This window comes from Pelodiscus sinensis, chromosome 2, assembly GCF_049634645.1.
Source record: "Pelodiscus sinensis isolate JC-2024 chromosome 2, ASM4963464v1, whole genome shotgun sequence".
NCBI lineage: Eukaryota > Metazoa > Chordata > Testudines > Trionychidae > Pelodiscus > Pelodiscus sinensis.
The window spans coordinates 69,322,184-69,343,079 of record NC_134712.1 but is presented as its reverse complement, the minus strand read 5'-3'; the positions used below and the strand labels follow the sequence as shown (position 1 = coordinate 69,343,079).

Sequence of the window (20,896 nt, the reverse complement as noted above, 5' to 3'; positions counted from 1 at the left end):
GTTGGAAATGAAGCATACATTTTAATAGATTAATTAACAATTGGAGCAATTTACAAAAGTTTATGGTAGATTCTCCATCACTAGTAATTTTTAAATCAAGTTGAAAGCTTTTCTAAAAGACCTGCTCTATGAATTATTTTGGGGCAGTTCTATGGCCTGTGATATATAGGCAGTCTAACTAGATGATCACAAAGGTCCCTTCAGGCCTTGGAACCTATGAACCTGTGAATGAAAAGGTTCCTATGGGATTTTTATTACTGTCATAAGTTAGAGCAATCAGGAGGAAACTCTACATTATGCAGTAACCAAAGAGGCCCTTGGCTATTCTCCAGCTCAGATAGGTGGAAAGGACATGGAAAACCAAATCTTTTCGCTTCTGCTCAGGGGAACCTGAAACTCTTCCAGTCTATCATCTTTAACTATATTAAAGTCATTCAAAAATTTCCTATTAAATCTCTAATTTTCACACTTGCACATATTGGCATTTCAATGTGCCTGCTGTTGCCAAATGAGCAAAACCAGCTGCTGACTAGTTTAGAATGTCAGTGTCTGAATATAAAATTAATGACATATATCCAGGAAAACAGGAATGTTGAGGCTCCACTAGCATTGGGAATGTCTATGTCTGTGGACATCATACTAAAATTGACATAGGGAAACACAGAGCTCCAGGGTTTCTCTCTTGCTTCATTTTTCTTACAGGGACAAACCTGTTTGTTATTGAGTTCAATAGTATTACAAGGGTGAAAGCTAAATTTGTCCCATAAATTTTAAAATTCTGGATAAAATGCAGTGCTGACATTCAATCTTTGCAAACTCATTGAAAGTTGTAAGGGGTCAGAATAAATTTCCTTGTCACTGAAACATTTCTGTCTTACTGTTAAATGTGACTACTTGCAATGCCTACCAGTATGCTTCATGCAGAAAGCTTCTGCAGATTCACTATAACCAGACAAAACTGAAATGTGTGTGTGTATGTAAAGAAATGACAAGAAAACCTTTGAGACACTATCCTTATAAAATAGCTCTTTTAAAGACACCATTTAAGATTTTACAAGTAAAACTGGCTTTGGTATGCTTAGAAAATTGTCCTCTACTTCAAGATCAAGTATTGGTATTTAGTTTTAGGTTTCTCAGCTGTGTGGCTTCAATGTTGAACAAAAATCCACATGATGCCCTTAAATAATGTGGATATGAGTTTTAATGGGGTCAGAGCTTCTAAGAGAGGATCTTAGCTGTATAGATGACATCACGAAATGTATCAGCAAAGGTTAGATAGAGGTGACATAGGAAACATCTACATAGCAGGGCTAAAGACAAATAAGCTATGCAACTTGAGCTATGTCAATTGCGCAGGTTGAGTCGAAATAGCTTATTTTGGCTTTTGGCAGTGTAAAAGCCTGAGAAAGAGCACTCTTCCTCCAATTTCCCTTACTCCTCTTACAATGAGGATTACAGGAGTCAGAGTAAGAAGTCCTTCAGCTCGACATTATTTCAACATTATGTTGTAATAACTATTTGTAGTGTAGACACGGACTATGTTATTCTGAAATAACACTGCTGTGCAGATGTACCCTCAGATTGCTAACCCTAACTGACTAAAGAGACCTAGTTAATGTCTACATTTACCCATCTCAGTCTATGTATTCTTATTTAAAGGAATAAAAATATTGAGCACAGGATTTGGTGGCTTGCTAGATTGAAGATAACAATTAGGAGCTTTTGAAATCTAAGTAACTTGACTGAACCCAGCTAAGGTTAGTAATGAGTAAACACTATCTGATGGCTTTCTAGTGCCTCTAGTGAAATGGATTTGGGGTTTCATTTTAGTTCTACATGGACTGATATCTATGTCAGAAAACTCACCCCCATAGTTTGTAGTGGCAAGGAAATTGTATTACCCTTTCATGCACTGAAGTGGTTCCTCTAAGACAGAAAGGTAAATTGTTGAAGGCAGTGTTGCAAATCTTTGCTTGTGCAATGTGTTGTGCCTATTCTTTGGATAAATAGAGGACAGTTTCCAGGCTGTTATTCCAGCATCTGGGACTGGAATCCTGAATCCAAACACCATTGAAGTTTGGAAATGGTTGTATTTTGATAGCCAGTTGCACAATGTTTATTGACTACCTCTATTTAGAGCTCAGACTTAAACTGATTAAAGTCAGTGAAAGGATTTCTATTGGCTTTAGTGGATTTTGAATCAGGGTTTACTAGTCCCAAACTGGAATCTAAATTAGGTTTGCCAGGTGTCCAGTTTCTGAATGTAACACCTAATCTAAAAGGGACCCTGGTGGCTCCAGTTGGCACCACCAACTGGTCTATTTTAAGTGTGGTCAGCAGCACAGCGGAGGCCTGGGGCTAAGGCAGGCTCCTTACCTGCTCCGGCTGCGTGTAACTCCCGGAAGTGGCTGCCAGTTTTCTGCATCCCCTAAGCATGTGGGTAGCCAATGAGGCCCTCAATGCTGCCCCTATCCTAAGTGCTGGCTCCACATCTCCCATTGGCTGGGAACCTTGGTTGTGGTTCACAGCCAATGGGAGCTGCGGGGGTGGCGCCTGTGGATGAAAGAGCAGTGTGCTTAGTCTCCTTGGCCACTCACATGCCCCACGACTGCAGGGACCAGATCGCTGTTTTTTGAGAGCCACAGTAAATGCCCAGTGAACCCACACCCTCAGCCGGAGCTCTCACTCCCCTATCCTCACTCTAACCCCCATCTCAGCCTGGTGAAAGTGAATCAGAGTGGGAGAGTGTGAGCGATAGGGGAGATGGACTAAGAGGACAGGGCCCTGGAGAAGGGGAAGCAGAGGTGTTTGGTTTTGTGTGATTAGAAAGCTGTCATCCCTAATCCAAAAACCTTTGAATTTTGGGGTGCTCTGTAATTTGCTCTCTAAATTGTGCCTATATTTGTACAATGATGAATATGTTACAGCAAAAAATAATAAAATGGTGTTTTCCATTTATTTTTAAGGTATATGTCCAATAAATTAGCCACAGAATGTTAGTTTTTTGTTAAAAACAAATCAACTTATACATGTCCTTTTAAATAGTTATATTTTAATCAATTAAAAAGAAAAATGTCAATAAAACAGATATTATTTTGGTTATAAATATCCCCCTATAGATCTGGAAAACTACTACTACTAATATCTTTGTACCAGCGAAGCCAACAGCTTCTGCAGACTCCTGGGAAAGGTGCGTGTGGGGCCTGGCTCTGCACTCCCAGTATGCACAGGGCCTCATGTGGAAGGCATGGAGCCAGGACAGCCAACCATAGGCTGTGCCGCCTGGACTGTGGTGCGGTGCACTGCCCTGCCTGCCCCCCAGCACTCAGAGCCACACCCAGCATGTGGCATGGTGCTTCAGCAGCAATTTAAAGTGCCAGGAGCTCTGGGCCCCTTTGAATTGCCAGATCCTGGGGCAATTGCACCCATTAAGTGCAAATATATGGATATTTGAAAAGATTAAATAGTGAAAATTCTATTGTAAAATTATTTTATTTTTAATAGCGTAAGTTGTCATTAGTAACTCAGTTCTAGTATTTTATAAGGATAGGATTTTTACTTTGTGTCTGTTCAAGGCAGATTTGCAGAATATTTTAAGAGGAATGGAACCCTCTTCCATTTATAGTTTATAAAAGAGGGTTTTATAATAAATCTCTCTTCCTTACTTGTGGGGCAAACTGTGGCAATCCAATCATATAAACATAAGATTGACAATACTGGGTCATGCCAATCGTCCATCAAATCCAATATACTATCTTTCAACAGCGGCCAATGCCAGATGTTTTGGAGGCAAAGAACAGAATAAGGCAATTATCAAGTGATCTATCCCTTCTCATCCTTAGCAGTAAGAGGTTTAGAGAGTCCCAAAGCACTGGGTTGCATGCCTGACCATCTTGTCTAATAGCCATTGATGGACGTATCCTCCATGAATGTATCCAATTTTTTTTTAACCCAGTTATACTTTTGTCCTTCACAGCATTCCCTGGCAATGAATTCCACATGTTGACTGTGTGTTGTGTGAAGAAGTACTTCCTTATGTTTGTTTAAAACCTGCTCCCTATTAATGTCATTGGGTGACCCCTGGTTTGTGTATTATGTGAAGGGGTAAATAACAGTTCTCTATTCACTTTCTCCACACCATTCATGATTTTATAGACTGCTATCATATTCCCCTTTAGTCATCTCTTTTCTAAACTGAACATTCCCAGTCTTTTTAATCTCTTCTCATATGGAAGCTGTTTCAAACCCCTAATCATTTTTGGTTCCCTTGCCTGTGCATTTTCTATTTCATATACTTTTTTTTTTTTAGATGAAGCACCCAGAACTGTATGTAGTATTCAAGGTGTGGGCATACTATGTATTTATGTAGTGGACATTATGATATTTTCTGTATTATTATTTATAATGAGGGCAAAGGAGCTGATCCCATGTAATGTTCTATAAAAACTACCAGTACTTCACAAAGTGTCCTTCTTGACATGTTCGCTATGATGATGTTGAATCTCACATGCTAAGAAAAGTTGGGCTGGACTCGAATGCCACAAAAAATCAACTTTCTGCAGAAGTGTTGGTTATTCTATAGTGCTGCCTTCATCTGAATCAGCACAGAACAAATGTCTGAGCAAGGGGTTAGGGAACACTGCTGTTACAGGAACTGTCTTCTGGCTAATGTATTAAATCCTTATCATTTATGGCTATTAAAAATCTCATAATGTTTTTTCTAAGAGTCGCGTAGTTAACTCAGTTGCCCAAACCCTGTGTCAGCTGGGATTATTGAGCAGGGGGTTGGACTAGATGACCCCGTGAGGTCTCTTCCAACCCTAATCTTCTATGATTATCGAATTTTTCCTAAATTGCCTGAGCAGTTTCAATGGAAGTAAAGCATTTTTCTCTGCTTCTTGTGCTAACCTGTTGTGTAGAGTTGCTGTGCTCCATTAAACCAATCCTGACTTTCAGCAGTGACATCTCTCTCTCTCTCTCTCTCTCTCTCTCTCTCTCTCTCTGTCTCTCTCTCTCTCTCTCTCAGGGGAGTTGTGAGTTGTTCATTAATTAATCTTTGCAAACACTTTTTTGACCTTTGAATGAAAAGTACTTAGCATAAAGTTATTATTTTAACATTATTCATATTTGCTATATTTACATATATGTATGCTTGTAATGCCTACAGTAGCCCATACATGGAGGAAGACAGAGCCCCTCCCCAAAGAGATCACAGTCTCAGAGTTACTGGTGACTGAATTAAGCCCTCAAATAAGGCTGTGTGTGTTGTGTTGTAGCCCTGTTGGCCCCAAGATATTAGAGAGACAAGGTGAGTGAGGGTATGTCTACACTTGCTCCCTATCTCGAGATGTAGCTGACTGAAATTGCTAATGAAGCAGGGATTTAAATATCCCGCGCTTCATTAACATAATCTCTCTCGCATGCTATTCTGCTCGCCAGCTGATTCGAACCAGGAAGTGCGCTCCGGGTCCCATTAGTTCGAATCAAATCCCTTGGTTCGAACTAACGTTACTCCTCATTTTTTGAGGAGCTGGAGTGGTGGAGGGCTGGCTGCCAGTGGCTTGCTGGCTCATGTTTTGGGGCCACTGGATCAGAGGGCAGTGACTGCTAGCTCTGGGCTGGCAGGCTTGGAGCTGGTACAGGCACTGTGGCCAGAGTCAACCCCTTTAAGGGCTCCAGGGAGTTGGGGAGGGAGAGGAGTGTTCTTGGTTGATGCTGGAGTGGCCACCAGGGCACCCTGGGAAGGCTGAAGGCCCCTTATTTCGAAATAAGTATCAACACAGCACTTATTTCAAAATAGCTATTTCAAATTTGGCATTATTCCTCGTAGAATGAGGTTTACCAAATTCAAAATAAGCACTCCGTTACTTCGAATTTATTTTAAAATAGTGGTTTGGCTGTGTTGAAGGCTAGGTAGCTGGTTGGCAGTCTACGCTCTAGACCAGGGGTTTCCAAACTTTTCAGCCCGAGGGCCACATTAACTATCAAACAGCAGTTCGGGGGCCGACTACACACTTGAGGTCCAAATAAAAAACAATCAAAACATGGATGTTGTTTTTAATTATGTATTTAATATTATTTTATTCAGTTATTATTTAATAACACATTCATACACTACACATGAACACCTGTATTAGTGTGAATGGTGAAATTGTTTCCTGGATGCCAAAATAGCAGACATTTCTGGCTTTAGATTTGTTGTCCCTAACATCAACAGTGACCTGAGATTATCATCGGACAAGTTTGTTCTCAAATTGTTCTTCACGTATTTCATTCTTGAAAATGTTTGTTCACACAGGTATGTTGTTCCAAAGATTGAAAGGTACCTTGATGCAAAAGTTTTGACATTAGGAAAGTCTTCCTTGGGCAAAAACTGGTAAAAACCCACCAGTCCTATTTTGAACTTGTCCCTAAGGAGGTCATTTGCTTGCAACTCAATGACTTCCAGCTGCAGTTCATCTGGGCAACTGGCCACATCTGCTTCAAATGGGTTTTGAAACAATCTCACTTCTTCTGCCTTTGAATCCAAAAAGGTCTCCCCGGGCCGGATGAGAGGGCCTCGCGGGCCGCATCCGGCCCCCGGGCCGTAGTTTGGAGACCCCTGCTCTAGACAAAAGAATGGTGCGAGCAGTTAAGGATGAAGTTGAGAACAAAAAGGAGAATAGTCTGATTAGGCGCTGATAGTGATGGAAAGAAATAGATGAGGAGAGAGCTATGTATGTGAGAGAGAGAGAAGTCCTAAAAGAGTGGTTCTCAACCTTTTTTTGGCCCATGGCCTGCCCTGTTCAAGCAAACCTTTCCACAGCCCACCAGCCAACCCTCCATAATGACAAAATGGGTGTAGGAGTGGGCTATGCATTGGGGGTTTGGCTGGGAGGTTGCATGCAGAAGCGGGCTAGAGGTGGGGGTCTGACCAGAATTCCGGCCAATGGGAGCAGTGCAGAAAGCTTCCAGGTCATCAGTTTTCTCGCTGCCATTCCCCTAGCTTGGGGAAAGGGGAATGGTAGTGTGCAGAGTCGCTTTCTCCCCCTATGAGCTGGATCCTGCCTGCAAGACTCAGGCTCCCTCCTCCATGCAGCGGGAAGCCAACCTTGCTATGGGGGGCATGTGAGGCTGGAGTGCCTAAACATGGACTTCACACTGGGTGGGGGTGGGTAGGGTGAACCCTGAGCCCATGGCCTACCTGCAAGATAGTCATGGGTCACTAGTGGTCTGCAGACCACACTTTGAGAACCACTGGCCTAAAATATTATTTATTTCTAAATGTATAATACATGAGGGCACTGATGCATGTCTCTGTGTGTCTAGGTACACACACAAACTAATACAGACATATCAAAATTGGAAATAGAATTTTTCCAATTAAATTAATCATGGATACATATCTAAATCTCCTAGACTGCTTTGAAAATCTCAGCTCCACATATGTATCCATGTGCATGCGAAATTATGACTTCTTGCTCTTCCCCTTTGTACTGTTTTCCTGGTAGGTATCATAGTACGACTTTCACAATAACCGCTGGTTTAGCTGCTCAGAACATTTTTGAAAATTATATATTTTTTGAAATTTTCCATGATTGATCTTGATCACATAGTGAATATTTTAGAACATCTGCCTGACATGGGAAAATGGAGGGGACTGTTTTTACTTCTGTTGCTATCTTTTTCATTGATTCATGGGTTTTTCTTTCTTGATGGTGAAAGAAAGATACAAATACATAAAAATAGACATGAAGTGGCTAATATAAATGACCAGGATGGTGTTCAGTGTCCAACTGCAATTAGATCTGACCTGGGACTGGAATTCACATCTCAGCAGGTCTGCTTAATGATTAGTTTTATTGTTTCTTCATCACCCCTAGTGAGGGTCATTTTTATTAGTAATGGAAAGAGACTGTAGCCCCTGGATAAAGCCATCCACAAAAGACAAAGGTCTGATTGAGCACAGTTAGTGTCTTCAGGGCTCTGCATGCCACCCCTTTCTTTCTCTCTTGACTGGAGGCAAGGACTATTGAGTGATGTCAAACATTAACTGGCTTTAAAGGGGAGTCACATCATGTGGCATACTGAAATTAGTAGCACATGCTTTCATTTTGCAGGCCCACTCTGGTTATTGCTCTTAGAAAACCCAAAATGAGGAGAAATTTTTTAGCTGACAGATATTTTAGACACCAGCCATTACTTTAAAAAAGATATTAAGTGTTGTTAGTAATATTACTGTGGTTTGCAAACACCTGCTCACACTCCCACTCCAAACATGCAAGTACAAGTACATTTCTGGCAAGTACAGGTCTATTTTCCAACTGCTGCAACAGGTAAAAACTGGCATAATTCCTTGGCAAAACTTGTACACTAAGTTTCCTTTCTGTCTGATAGCTGTTCTGAAGTGTTTCTAAAGATATTTATTATACGCCTCGGCATAATCAACATAAATACAAATAGTTCCTGTGTGCTTGCTTTCAAAGTTCAGTGGGTACATGAACCAGATAGAGTGACAGAATTGTCACATGAGTTGGAGGTAAGGTAACATTGTGTTATTATCATTGTCCCACCTGACAATAACAGAGGTATGAAAAGACAATTCTCTGCACCTGGAAACGATGCTTCAGGGAATTTAGACTGGCTTGACCAATGGCTGCATGGTTTTTCACTAGTGGTGATGGGTGAACTTCCACAAGATTGGTGTTGTGGTTCATTTAGGTATTCACCTTAAAAGTTTAGCTGCTAATCGAAACCTCCATAATTAAACTTAATAGTTCTATAAAAACTTGTCTGGAAATCTTGTAAGAGCAAATGTACTCGTAGGGATTCTTCAAGCTGATTTGATAAAAATGTGATGTTATTTTGGCCCTTGATTACATAGGAATTCAAGGGAGATTACAAACCATTTAATGTTAATCTGATTTTACAATCAGAAAAAGAAATTTAGGGCCAGATCATCTGCTAGTGCAAATCTCAGTTGAAGGTCTGGCCTTCAGTGTCAAAACACACTGCTTAATATCAAGCATTCATTTTCATGGATAAATCTGTATTAGAGTAGAACAGAAAGCAGTTTAAAATTATATACTAGTTCTGGTCATAAGCCAATTAAGAGGAGAAGAACATAGGCTCTGTAAACTATTATACTGGTTTCCCTCTAACGGTTCTCTCTTAATGGAAATGGAAATTACTGTTTTTAAATTCACTTCAATTAAAAGTGAAGGCCCTGATTTAAAAAAAAATAAAAAATAAGATGCACATTGAATGGTGAGTCAGATTTTCACAAATACTTACTGTGATTGCATAGTATAAATGGATAACTAGGTCATTTTTTCTTTATTGTCTATTTGTACATGTAGGCATGGTTCAGGGTTCACATCACATGTCCCATCAGTACCCAGCCGAGGATGCTAATGATCCAACCAGCAGACCACATTCGGTGATGAATCCTGGTCATATACCACCTGCGGTACCTTTCGCATATGCTGATAAGTTACCCAACTTGCATGTGCAAATTTGCAGGAAGAAGGTATTTAAATAAGACCCTATATTTGTGCATTAATGTGGATATTAATTAATTTGAAAGTTCCTGTGTTGTTTGAAATTCACATTTCTCCCCTGCTGACATATCACAGGTAATTAGGCTCTAAGTGGAGAACTATCTAGGGTCAGTGAGGGCTGGGTTTAAGTCTTTGGCAAAATGGAAGGTAACAAAGTAGGTCCTTCTGCAGTTGCTATGGTGACCTATGTGTAGGTAGCAGCCACTGCTTCTCAGTTCAGAATTCTGAGCATTAGTTCCACCAGTCTCTTGTTCCTGACATATCTCTTTTTATGTTCTTTTATGGCCCCTCACTGTAGTATTCGAGTACCAGCAATGGCAGTAATGCCTCCTTGTCATGTATATTGGTCTCTACGACAAAGGATAAATGGACACAAATCAGACATTAGAAGTGGCAACACATATAAACCTGTAGGGCAGTGGTCTCCAACCTGTTTACACCCCAGATCACTTTTTAAATGACAGAACAAGCTAAGATCTACCGCCCCGCCCCTTCCTTGAAGCCCCGCCCTCTCTATTCTCCTCCTCTCCATCACTTGCTATCCCCAAACCTTATATTGCTGCTTTTTTCCCCAATTCTTCTGTAGGAAGAAGTTTTTCCAACATTTGGCCTGTCTAGACTGCACCAAATGTCAGAAAAAACCCTTCTTTTGGAAGCCTCCTTATTTCTCGTGGAAAGAGGAATATAGGGGTGACTGAAAGATCATGTTTGCTTTTCCACTAAAAGAAGTGGAAGAACAAACACATCCCTGGATGCAGAAGAGATTTTCTGGGATATCTCCGGAAACCTGAAAAAATCCTGCAGTCTAGCCGTACCCTTGCTGGGTTGAGACAGGGTGTATAGGATCTGGGGTGGGAATGAGGGATTTGGGTGTGGGAAGGGGTGAGAGGTACAAGCTCTGGGAGGAAATCTAGATGCAGGAGGAGGTGGATAAGGGAACGCTGGCTCGGGGAGGGGGCACTAAGCCGGGCAGTGTTGGGGTCAGATGTAGGGTTAGGGTACTAAGCAAGCCGCAGACTTCTGGATGTGAGGGTTCAGGAATTTGGGTTGGGGTATGTGAGGGGCTCAGGGCAGGGGATTCCAGTGTATGATAGGCTCAGATGTAGGGACTGGGGGAAAGGGGAGTTCAGGAGTGTTATGATGCTGTGGCCAAATGGGAGCTTGGCCCCAATTGAGGGTTTGTTGTCCAGGCTTCATTTTCAAATACACTCCTCCTCCGGGGCCAACGCTGCCTCCTGCAGCATGCCCAGCACGCCACAGAACGGTGGGAGGGGAGCAGCCAGTGCACTTCTGGAACCCCTGGAAGTGGCGCGAAGCTGCAGGCAGGACTTCCGTCCACCCTGCGGGAAGCCGGCACTACACTGGAGGTAGGTAGTGGGGCTTCTCCGTGGTGGAGGCAAAATGGGACGGCCCAAGTGCCTCGTGATCAAATGGTCGAGGCCTCGATCATGATCGACTGGTTGGTGACCACGGCTGCAGGGGAACATTTTAACCTGACTGATCACTTAATCATGGATTAAAAAGTAGCCATTCTTCTACAAAGGAGTTTCACTACCTAATTACAGAGAGAGAATGTAGAACTGGAACTCATCTACTATAGATTTGACACTGTTACCCTGGCCTTGAACAAAGACATTAACTGGTTGGCACATTACAAAGCCAATTTCTCTTGCCTTTAACATCTGCATTTCCACATCAAAAGATATATATGGGACACATCCATCCCACTTAATTAGCCTCATTAACATGGGTCATATAATTGACAGGTACTTCTTCTTCTGTTACATATATATCTCTGCGTAGCTCAACTGGCATAGTTTATTTCGAGCTATGGCTGCAGTATAGATGCACCCTAAGATGCCACAGGATTACTAATCATTTTTGTAGTATTGGAGGAGTGATTCACAGGTTTCAGTGTCTGAAACGTGACAATCTCCTGGGAGGTGGGGGAAGGAATGTCACTATTTTACAAACTGGAAACTGTGCCTTAAAATCATCCTTTCTTTGCCTCTAACCATCCTCTTTTTGGCAGCCTTTTGTAATGTAGTGGACACAGGCATAGGCAGTGCAGGAGTCCTCCTCCATAATTGAGCCATTCTGTGTAGCCTGATCGTGAGACTTAATTGTAGCAGAGAGCTTGATATGTGCTCTCCACACATGAGTGAATTGCACCCTAAGGACTTCTACAGTGTGAAGCAAAAATGTGTCTGGTTAGCAGTTGTTAAGAACTGGACCTTATCTGCCAATTTAGCATGCAATTCCTCTTCTAAAAGAAAAACAGAGAATCACAGTAAAGGAAACTCCTTGGCTAGCATCAGTCTTTCTCTGCAGGCACACTGGAAAAGCTGCAGGGGCTAATGGTGGGACCAAGATATTTGAAAGGACCTTTCTACGGATCACAGTACCTAGGTTTCCGCAGGTTCTCAGGCTTTAGAGAAGTGGCAGATCCTCTAACTACCCAGCACTGACATCACAAATTCCCTTCTGAGCTTGGTCAGGTGAATGCAGGTACTAAGACCAGTGAGGCAGGGTAGCGCTTTGGTATCAGAGGATATTTAAGTACTAGATCAAAGTAGGTAAATGTAATTTCCTAACTTTGGTTTAATGAGTCACTTATCTTTATATCTTACTATTATTGAGCAGCTTTTTTCTGGCTTTCCCTGGTTTGTGCGCAGTTTGAGCTGTCAGGATTTCAGAGCAGGGCCTGATGAAAATTATATGCAGTTTTGTAGTTATGAAGGTTGCAGTAAGACATTTTTGGTGGGTGGAGTGGGAGAAGGTCCAAGGGGCAACTTCCTCCACTGAGCTGATGTATTTGTATGTTTATGGGCACACGTTTATGGGCATTCAGAACATGAATTTCATGCTGCTCTGTCATGTAAATATTTCACTACTACTTTTGCCGCCATCCAGGAGAACCACCGTTCTAATAAAAACAGAGGATGGCAATACGGTGCTATGTTACAATATCCCGTTCCAGCATCTTTTTAGCAGAAAAGATAACACAGAATGGTAAAGGCAAATATAGAGACTTTATATAGTGGATTTGAAAATGATTTAATATCTGCCATCGTTTTCATTGGACACTAGATCAACTGCAGGCATTAGGCTTATTTATGGAGCCCAATTGCTGCTGGAAGAACTATATTTGGTGTCTACCACGTGACTCATCTTAACAGCCACCCAGCCTCTCTGGATTGGGGGGCAGAACCAAAACCTATAACTCAAAGGTGGGGAGGGGAGTTTAACTCAAAAAGTTTGAAAACAGCATAGGGTGCAGGGAGCGGGTAGCTGGGGCTGTGTACATGCAAGGGTTGGCTAGGAGCTATACGAGGGCGGGGGGTAGCTCAGCGTGCAGGGCAGATGTAGGTCAGAGTGTTGGGAGAGGGGCATTAGTGGGCTGCATGCTGGGAGGGAACCTCTGTGGTACATGTTTTCAGAGGAATCTGCCAGCCACAGAGGCAGGTCTTACCACCTGGCTCTTTCTAGCAGCCTGTGTGGGAGCAATCGGGGCTGGGATCCGAGGAGCAGTTTCAGCTTGGGGCAGGAAATTAGAAGGGCCCTGCATAGATACATAATTTGTCCACATGCGCATCTGTATCTGCAAAAATGAGCTGCAGTTACCCTCATCCATTCCCTGCAGCTCCCCTCTCCCCGTGGGTGGGTGGGGGGGCGTTCTTTGCTGCAGGGGGGAGGCAAGAGCAGGTCAGAGCCTCTTCTGAGGTGAGTGGCATGAGCGAGCAGGCTGGAGGACTCAAGAGGAGCAGGGGTGGCAGTGCAGCCAGCTGACGCCTGTTGCCTCCCCACCCCACCCCACCCCACCCCACCCCACCCCACCCCACCCCACCCCACCCCAAGGAGCTCCATGCCTGAGACAGTTCCAGAGGAGGGAGCTGTGCAGTGTCTTCTCTCCCTACCTGAGCCAGCGCCTAGTGGGCTGAACCTGAGGCCAACATCCTTGGCAAAGCTCTCAGCTCTGGCAAAGTTCTCACAGGCAGCCAGGCCCCCAGGGCACTGTTCTGCTTTGGGGCACACTGAAATGAGCCCCTGTTCCCCTCTGGGGAAGGAGAGGAGACAGGAAGGGGGGACACTTACCAGAGCCACTTACTGGAGGGGGCGCCTAGACCTGGGAAAACAGCACCTCTTCCCCAAGAGCTGGGCAGAAGCTTGGCCAAAGTGGGATGGACATTGTCCTCCCTCTCTGGAGCTACTCCTCCAGCCCATAGGCTTTTGCCACTTGCTACAACCTGGTGAGCGACGGCTGGGCGCAGCTGGTGGGGGACTGGTCAGAGGATGGAGCTGGCCAGAGTGCCGAAACAGAGCATGCAGCTGCCTAGGACACCACGAAATTTGGGGCAATATGGTGCCCCAAATTTCATGGAGCCCTATGCAGCTGCCTATTTTACATATCCTGTCCCCAGCTGAGAACTGCTGTGTTAGAGCATGTCTGCCCTTTGAGTTGAAGGTGTGGTTCTCAGCTTGAGGAAACATACCCTCACTAGTTCTGACTGAGACAGGAGCTAAGCATAGAATGCAGCCACAGCAGCACAAGCTGCAGGAGGGGCTAACTTCCCTGAGAACATGCCTACGTTCTCAGACAGCTATTTTCTTGGGGTGATTAGCTCTTCCTGGCTACATCTATGTCTACACTACAAGTTTTTGCGGCAGAGCGTATGCTAATGACGGATTAATTAGCATGAATTGCGATGTCATTAGCATATTTTCTGCCAATGCTTTTGCGCAAGGGTTTTTTTGTGCAAAAAGAAGCAGTGTAACCCCCTTTTGAGCAAGATCCTTAAGCCTCTCCCGGAGTCCGTCATTAGCATACTTTCTGCCGCAAAAACCTTGTAATGTAGACAAAGCCTCTATGTTTAGCATGTAGGTATGTCTCCTAAAATTGGGAATTATAGCTCCAAGTGTAGTCAGACCCTGAATGAACAAGATTCTATGATATTATATCAGTGGCTACTTCTGTCTCTTGGAATAATATCTACACTTAGCATGGTTATATTTTCCCTTACACTTCAGATTTATTATAGGTTCTTTTTCTGAGATCCAGATTGAAACGGACTAGTTATGGAATAAAGCACTACTCAGCATGAATAAAGATGACAGAGTCTAGACCTTAGTGATGAGAGAACTCTGGAAGCTTTGTGGGGTCTGATTCAAATAGACTTCCCAGATATGATGTGTTTTCTGAGCGGTAGTTAGACTTATTCCTATCTCTTGGGGCTCAAAATTAGGCTAAAAAATTGTGTGGTTTGCCTTTGACCAGGTTGGAAATGCTGCGGGAATGGTTCTATAAAATTAGAATGAGTCTTTACTCACAGGAGTAATCCCAGGGGAGTTTATATCTGTTAGATATTAATTTTGCTTGTTTTATTCTTTGTGAATGAGATTCTACCGCCTATATTCATGTTGAGTACTTACTGCAGTAGCCCCATAGAAATCTATTGCTCTATGTGAGGAAGAGTGCCAGAAAACTGGCCCTACTTTTGCCAGGACACTTTGCCCTCTCTAGGAGGAACCTCTTTTTTTCTTTTACAATTATTGTCTGGCTCTGCTTGTTTGTGGTACATCCCTCTCTAGAAAATAGGTGGGTAGAAATATAGCAAGTCTGAGGCCTAGTTTACACATAAGGTTGTCCTGATTTAACTAAGCATGATTAGAAAGTGATGGTGAATATCCTTTACAAGGGCACAAATGGGTGTAAGTGTGTGTCAGATTGTTTTAGCTTAATGACTGGTTTCTGAAGAGATTTAATGAAGTTGCTATAATTTTTCTATGTAGCTCAGACCCCATTACCTTTTCAATGATTTTTTTCCCATGTAATGTCCCAGCAATTTTTTATCCAGAACAGCTCTGCTCTTGTTCAGTCTACAGAAGTCTACAGCGGCATTTTCTGAACTGGGGTCTGTGGATCACTGGGGGTCTGTGAGGGTCCTCCATGGGGTCTGTTGGCCTTGCTGATCAACTCCTCCACCTCCCTCCTTCTCCCCTTCCTCCCAGTGACTCCTGCATGCTGTGGAACAGCTGCTCAGTGGTGAGCAGGAGGAGCTCAGAGGGAAAGGGTATAGGCACCTGACATGCTGGGGGAGGTGGTAGAAAGAAGTGAGAAAGAGGATGGGCTAGAATGGGCCTTAGAGGAAGGAATGAGGTAGGGGTAGGAGCTGGGGATGAGATGGGGAGGGAAGGCTGGGGCAATGGGGGAGAGTGCTGCAAAAATTTAAATAAAATGGGAACCCTTAGGTTGCTAAAGTTTGAGAACTGCTGGTTTACAGTATTACCAGTCCCAACTTGCTTGGGAGGTGAGATACAGAAGCTGGGTCTTCATTACCATTGCTCCTCATTTCTTCCTTTGTAATCAACTCTTGTAGCAGTTGCACACTGACTGTTGAGCAGAACTCTATTGCTGTGTGTTTACAACAACTGTGGTTGCTCTTGTGGGCCAATGTGTTTACCCTGGGAGAGGTTGTAAATACTTCTGCCAGTTTGTTATAAAAGAGAACACTTCCAGTGGGGAAGGGTTTGGAGGAACTCTGCAATTGTAGAAAATCCTGCTGAGCTGGAGATTTCCCAAGTCTCACTGCAAGGTGTCCTCTACTTACCAGAGGTCTTTCCTCATACCAGGAACACTGGTTATGACCAGTTGAGGGTGGTGAAGCACAGGAATGGGTTCCCTAGGGAGGTGGTGGAATCTCCATCCCTGGAGGTTTTTAAGTCTCAGCTTGACAATGCCTTGGCTGGGATGATTTAGTTGGGGTTGGTCCTGCTTTGGGCAGGGGGTTGGACTCGATGACCTCCTGAGGTCTCTTCCAGCCCTAGGATTCTAAAGCTTGTGACATATTGCAGAAAATCTGAGCAAATGCATTCCATATTAGTTTGAAGAGAGTAGGTGGTAGGTGAGGGCCAAAAATGAAAAAAAAATTAGGTTCAGTTTTTTTTCTGCCAAAAGCATTCCTGGCACCCTCAGTAAGACTTAGTGATAACTACTGGTAGAGATCTCACTAACAACCATCTCTTTTGTGTGGGCTCACATGGTAAAACCGCATGACTTTCAGGTCTAAAAGTAGGTGTTTTATAAACACAGAAATTACTGCAACTATCTGAATCACTGACTTTTTCTGTCTTTGTAATAATAATGCCAGAGCTGTTATTACGTTTGGCCCAGTGATTGAATTGGAAGTTTTTCTTAGAAAGGAAGTGCTTCCAGCTCCATGTCTCTTTCAAGAGTTCCATTCCCATGTACTTGCTGGAAACCTTTCAGGAAACCACATTCCCTTTCTCGTCCCTATTCAGCAATATGTTCTGTCCCAGCCAGAATAGTTCTCAGACCACCTCATCAGCCAGGCCTGGGAATGGAATGTGACAATGCAGGGGCAAAAGGGTTGGGGTTTAGAATCTGTCTTTATGTTGCATTTAAGTAGAAAGGGGTTTTTTTTCCTTATGAAAGAGCTTTCTACACCCATAAGAATGTTTAGAAAGAGTTTCAGTTTCTAATTTTCTAGTATGGAGCAGGGGAAGAATGTGACTCTAGCCAGAAAATGACACATGACCAGATTCTCAGCCTGTTTAAATCAACAGAACCCCACAGATATCCTATGAAGCTATGCTGATTGGCACAGTGGAAGACCTGGCCCAGTATTTTGAATTTGCTCATTCTGTTGCTGATGATGGCTCTAGAAGATGGTAGCTGGTCTGTGATGGTAAATGCTCATGACTGAAATATCAGTATGTAGAAGATGTCCTAAATCTTTGCTTTAATTACATTATTTAAGCAACAACAATTAAAGAGAACTAGGTGAAAATACTTTACTCATATTATAACAATCAATGCAAAAAACCAAAGGGGGACAACAATTGACTATGACTGACTGAGAAAAGAGAATGACATTAGCGGCTGAGAAATTTTATACCTTTTTTTCCTCACTGCTAAAACCCCCCAGGAAATGCACATTTTGTTTTGGCAAGAAATATTCTGATCTATGTGCTTATCTATCACTGTACTCCAGGCAATCTAGTAGGGTCAAGGAGAGCCATTTTTTGATTTTCAATTCACTAAAAGAAAATACAAGACAGTATAATGAATTTAGTCAATTAATTAGTTCTGGCAAGTATGTCAGTTTGCACAGGGTTGGGTTATTGGGCAACAAAATAACAGATTGGGGGGCTGGAGCACATGGCTTATGAGGAGAGGCTGAAGGATTTGGGCTTATTTAGTCTACAGAAGAGAAGTGTGTTTGTGCGTGTAGATTTGATAGCAGCCTTTAACTACCTGAAGTGGGGGTTCCAAAGAGGATGGAGAGGGGTTGTTCTCAGTGCTGACAGATGACAGAATGAGGAGCAATGGTCTCAAGTTGCAGTGTGTGAGATTTAGGTTGAATATTAGGAAACACGATTTTACTATGAGGGTTGTGAAGCACTGGAATGGGTTATCTAGGGAGGTGGTAGAATCTCCATTTCTATATGTTTTTAAGTCCCGGCTTGACACAGCCCTGGCTGGGATTATTTAGTTTAGTAGCATGTTGGACTTGATGACATCCTGTGGTCAAACCTATGATTATATGAACACCATCATAACACAGAATAATTCCTCCTCAGATTCTCTGGACAGAGGGACAGTTAAGCTTTTCAACATGAATTTCCAGTCAAAGTTGTTGGGATAATTATATTGTTTTGAGGATGTTTCATCTTTTGACTGTTTTGATTGTGTTCTATATGGTGATCAAAATTAAATGGTAAACATAGTACAGTTCCCTTAGACAAATCACTTATTCTCTCTGGGTACATCTATACTAGCCCCCTAGTTCGAACTAGGGAGGCTAATGAGGGTGACTGAAATTGCAAACGAAGCGCAGGATTTAAATATCCTGCGCTTCATTAGCATGTTCCCGGGCGGTCACCATTTTGGAAACAGACTAGCCCGGAATAACTGCCTGCGTCTACACACAGCAGTCAAAAGGGAGTTCAAAGTAAACCCCTAACTCAAATTAGCTGTTAAACCCCATTCCACGAGGAGTAACAGCTAATTCAAGTTAGGGGTTTACTTTGAACTCCCGTTTGACTGCTGCGTGTAAATGCAGGCAGTTATTCTGGGCTAGTCTGTTTCCAAAATGGTGACCGCCCGGGAATATGCTAATGAAGCGTGGGATATTTAAATCCCGCGCTTTATTTGCAATTTTGGTTGCCCTCATTAGCCTCCCTAGTTCCATCTAGGGGGCTAGTGTAAACGTACCCTCTGAGTTAACCTGTTTTTGAAATGGGAGACATTATTATTTGGCATTTGAATAGGCGTCCTGTGAATGGCAAAACTCCCATTATCCTAAATGGGGTCAGGATTTCATCAAAAATGCCCACTCTATAGGAGAGCGGGAAAGGATTGTCATCTGTGTTTTTATAGATTTGGAAATGGCAGTTCAGAAATGTTAAGACCAGATTTTCAAAAATGACATCTAATATTTTGTCACCAAATCCATATCTAGGCATATAAATATGTGGCCTCCAAGTTATTGAAGGCTATTGGTGCTTAATGATGGATGTGAGTGTCCAACTTTAGGCACAGAAATTTGTAATTTTTCGTTTAAATAATTCAGATTGTGGATTTTTGATTAAGTGGACAAGGCATAAAGTGGAAAATTGACAGACTGGTTTTAATCTCAGTTCTAATACTGAATTTCTGAAGTTTTAGAGGGGTAGCTGAGTTAGTCTGTAACTGGAAAAACTTAAAAAATAACAAATAGTCTAGCAGTACCTTAAAGACCACCAAAACATGTAGGAGCTTTCTTGGGTACAACCTACTTCTTCAAATGACTGGAGTACTGAATTTCTGGTGTCCCTAGGCATGTCATTAATCATTTGAACTTCAGTTACACAGCTGCAAAATTAGAATAAAGATATTTAACTGCCTACTACAGGTTGGACCTCCCTGGTCCAGCATGGTCGGGACCTGACTGGTCCTGAATGACAGAATTTGCCAGACCAGGGGAGGTATCCCCTGCTATGAGCCCCAAGCTAGCTGGCCCCCTGCCTCTGGCTCCTTCTCCCCTCTCCCCGGCTCTACTGCCACCAGCCCCTGCCCTGGACTGCCTTTGGCGGTCGGGGTTCTCTGGCCCTGGTCTACACTGTTGCATGCAGCCAGATTTCCCCAGCCCTGTTCTGCTGTGGGCAGCCTTACTTTTCCAGCTCCCAGCCCTGCAGTACTGCTGGCTGCTGGGATTCTCCATCTCGGCACTGTTGTGGGCTGCCTCAGGTGGCCAGGCTTCTCCGATTTCCAATCCCATTCTGCCATGGGCACCCAGGCTTCGACAGCTGTCGGCCCTGTGCTGCCACGAGTGCCTGGGGTTGCCCAGTTCCTGGCTCCACACTGCCACGAGTTGCCAGGGTTCTCCAGTCGCTGGCCCTGGTGCTCCTCTATCCCTGCTATTCCTGACCCTGGCTGGGCTTCCGGCCCTCCTGCCATTAGTCTGCGGGGCTCTCTGGTCCAGGAGTTCCCGGGGTCTTACGGGACTACGGATGTTGCTGGACCAGAGAGTATCAGTTTTCAGAGGTGCAAGCTGTAAGAGTGTTGTGATGTCCAAGTTGCGATGTTACAAACAATAGCTGTGAAATGCTGTGCAAGAAAAAACTCATTTTGAGGCTAACGAATTGCAAAAAACTGAAGACATCCTAGGTCTGACCACTATGTTCATTTCCCTTAGGCCTTTGGAGGGCTTTAGAGATATGCTTCATTTTGCAGCTTTGCTGTGAAATTAATGGCTTCTAGAGTTTTTGTATTCTGTCAGTCTATGTAGTTTGGTAAAAAATAGAAGTTTTTTTGTGTTTTTGCAAAACCGAAAAATAAACATTTTCACCAGCTTCACTTTTCTCTGTCAGCTATATTGTGAACAACTGTTCTTGAAAAAAAGAATGGGACATGAACTTCTCCACTCTAATGATTGTATTTATGTGTAACTATTTATTTTGCATTCACAAGGTATATTTTTCTTCTTCGGTTACTTGTTTGCATGTATATCCACCTACTTTATAGGCCCAATTTATTTGCTTGTGGTTGAAAACGTTGGCCTGTTTGTTTTCAGAGGGGCAATAAAGTAGTGAAATGATAAAATATAAAGTCTGCACAGAGCAATTGATTTGAATACATTTAAGACATTTTTTATTTTAAAGTTGTTGTTAAGGTAGATCTCTGGCTCTTTGATTTTCACTTGCTCTCCTTGGCTTTTCCCTTTCTTAGATAATGCAATGTGAATGGCATGAGGTATTTTGTCACAATCAGTAACACAGACTTGTCTGGACCTCTGGCAATAGGTCTGCACTACATCAACCAATAGAGAGCAGACAGCATCTTAGCATGCATATCA

The 20,896-nt window shown here is 43.0% G+C and overlaps 1 protein-coding gene across 1 annotated transcript in view; it reads left to right on the top strand.

Annotated features, from left to right (window-relative positions):
• Window positions 1-20,896, top strand: part of LOC142826872 (uncharacterized) — a 184,176-nt gene that overhangs the window by 88,766 nt on the left and 74,514 nt on the right. Inside the window, exon 2 of the mRNA XM_075919821.1 lies at window positions 9,339-9,508. The gene's annotated coding sequence lies outside the window, so the exon portion shown is untranslated. The remainder of the gene's footprint in view (window positions 1-9,338; window positions 9,509-20,896) is intronic.